The sequence below is a fragment of the Penaeus vannamei genome, chromosome 19 (genome assembly GCF_042767895.1).
Source record: "Penaeus vannamei isolate JL-2024 chromosome 19, ASM4276789v1, whole genome shotgun sequence".
NCBI classification, from domain to species: Eukaryota; Metazoa; Arthropoda; class Malacostraca; order Decapoda; family Penaeidae; genus Penaeus; species Penaeus vannamei.
This window is the reverse complement of record NC_091567.1, coordinates 20,329,889-20,332,388: the sequence shown is the minus strand read 5'-3', so window position 1 is coordinate 20,332,388 and position 2,500 is coordinate 20,329,889. Positions and strand designations below refer to the sequence as shown.

At 33.5% G+C, this 2,500-nt stretch overlaps 1 protein-coding gene across 1 annotated transcript in view; it reads left to right on the top strand.

The window, feature by feature from the left end:
• LOC113829268 (serine/arginine repetitive matrix protein 1) overlaps positions 1–2,500 on the top strand; it is a 68,218-nt gene that overhangs the window by 60,589 nt on the left and 5,129 nt on the right. The gene's annotated exons all lie outside the window — the stretch shown is intronic.

Here is a 2,500-nt window from a genome sequence, read left to right as displayed (position 1 = left end):
TCGTTTTTGGCTTCGAGGTTGAGGGATAAAACACAGGCGTCTACCAAAGGTTTATTGCATTAGCAAAGGATCGGAAAAGGCGACAGTATTCCATTCGGACTGAAAAGGAAAATCTAAGAACCTGTCCATGCTAAGCTAATATCAATAAGTAATTTATGTGTATAGTATTGCAGTAGATCGACAATACAAGAATATATAGTGCACTACTAGAGCAGAAAATCATTTTTCAAAGGGTGGCCAGTAAAAAAAAAAAATGTTACATGCATAACGCACCATTCCCCCTTCCAGTGAAAATGAAAATCACATCCACAAATGCAAGCGTTATTAATGCATATCGGTTTACTTCTTTCAGTAGTGCCCTTGGTAATGAAATAAATAATTGATCCTATCCTATTTCTTAGTATTGTGTGTGTAGGGGGGGGGGGGTGCACATCTTCGTAGAAAAGCATGCCTACTACACCGCATGATGATCCGTTAGGGTGGTCAGTTCCTTTATCTATCTATCTATGTATCTATGTATCTATCTATCTATCTATCTATCTATATATATATATATATATATATATATATATATATATGCACACACACACACACATATATATATATATATATATATATATATATATATATATATATATATATATATATATATATATATATATATTTATATATATATATATATATATATATATATATATATATATATATATATATATTTGTATATGTATGTATGTATGTACACACACATACACACACACACACACACACACACACACATATATATATATATATATATATATATATATATATATATATATATATATATATATATATATATATATGTATATATATATATATATATATCTATATATATATATAATAAAAATAAATGTGTGTGTGTGTATGTATTTATATATATATATATATATATATATATATATATATATATATATATATATATATATATATATATATATATATACGCACACACACACACACACACACACACACACACACACACACACACATATATATATATATTTTTTTTTTTTTTTTTCTTTTTTTTACCAAAAACAATGATAGTGTTTGGTTTGCCCGGGGATCCATCATGTGTGTAAAGGTAATGTGGTCCACGGGGCGTGCGATGGTTTAGTTCAGGAAAATTTTAACTCATTCAATAATGAACAAGGTCGACACAGTCAGACGAATTAATCTGAGTCTCAATCCGAGACTTACTTAGTTTCGGACAAAGCCTGGTCTTGTTAATTAGGACCAAATCCTGGAGTTACACTTGTGGGAAAACTTCCCACAACTCAACCACCAAGCCATACCATTCATGCACCAACACTACCTGATAATTTTTTTTTTTTTTTTTTAGTTTGGAAAGACAAACAATATAGATCTGCCTTTTTTCAATTGGCCGCTTTCTCTCTTTCTCTCTCTGTCTCTCTTCCTCTCTTTTCCTCTCTCTCTCTGTTTCTTTCTTTCTCCTTACAGTCAATTCTTTGTCATGGGCACGCTCCCCTCCAATGCAGCCAGGGTGTGTCCACTTACACACGAGTTTCCTAATTTCTTGATCCATTTAAACTTTAGTCAAATACCTCTCAGTACCATCGATCGCGGTCATTTCAGATCAGTAGAAATTTATGTGATTGGCTGGAAACAGAGAAACATGAGAGAAATAATGGGAGAGAAAGTACGCAATTTGCCACCTTGTCTCATAAATCATAATGTATCCCTTTCTCTCTCTCTTTGTTTTCACTATCTTTCCAATTCTCTCTCTATCAACCCATTATTACATCTCATCCAACTCACTACCACTCATTATGTTGACAAGGAGCCATGTACACAAAACCACGCAGGTTGACAAGGGGTCTGTACATTTACTAGTCTACCGAGAGAGAGACAGAGAGACAGACAGACAGACAGACAGACAGACAGACGTCAGTCAGTGAGCGAGGAAGAGAAAGAGAGACAGGAGGAACTTGTGATGACTTCCTTGGATCCAATACTCTCATACTCATAGGGCTAAGACTGCTGACGAGCAATGGGTTGGTGTTTTAGCTGAAAGGGAGTTTTGCTGAAGGAGAAGGGTGTGAAAAAGGAATCTTTTTTTCATAAAAATTTTCCCCAACTGAATCATCACACACCCCATGGAACACATTACCCTTACACACATTATGGGTCCCCAGGCAAACCAAACAATATCATTGTTTTTGGTAAAAAATATCAATCGTTATTCTGTAATCTGGGCTGTGAACTATATGCATTAAGCATCATATGCATTACAATGGCTGAATATATATGGGTAAAAGGAAGGGATGTCCACTCACGCATCTAATTGAGCAGTTTTCACTGCACAGTCAGCCTAGTCGTTATACCATACTAGTATAAAAAAAATCATAGTATGATTTTTTACAAAGAGATTCAGAGATTGGATCATAGGTAATAATAATAATTATCAGTGAGCAAGTGTTTTTTCATATTAGTATGATTTTCT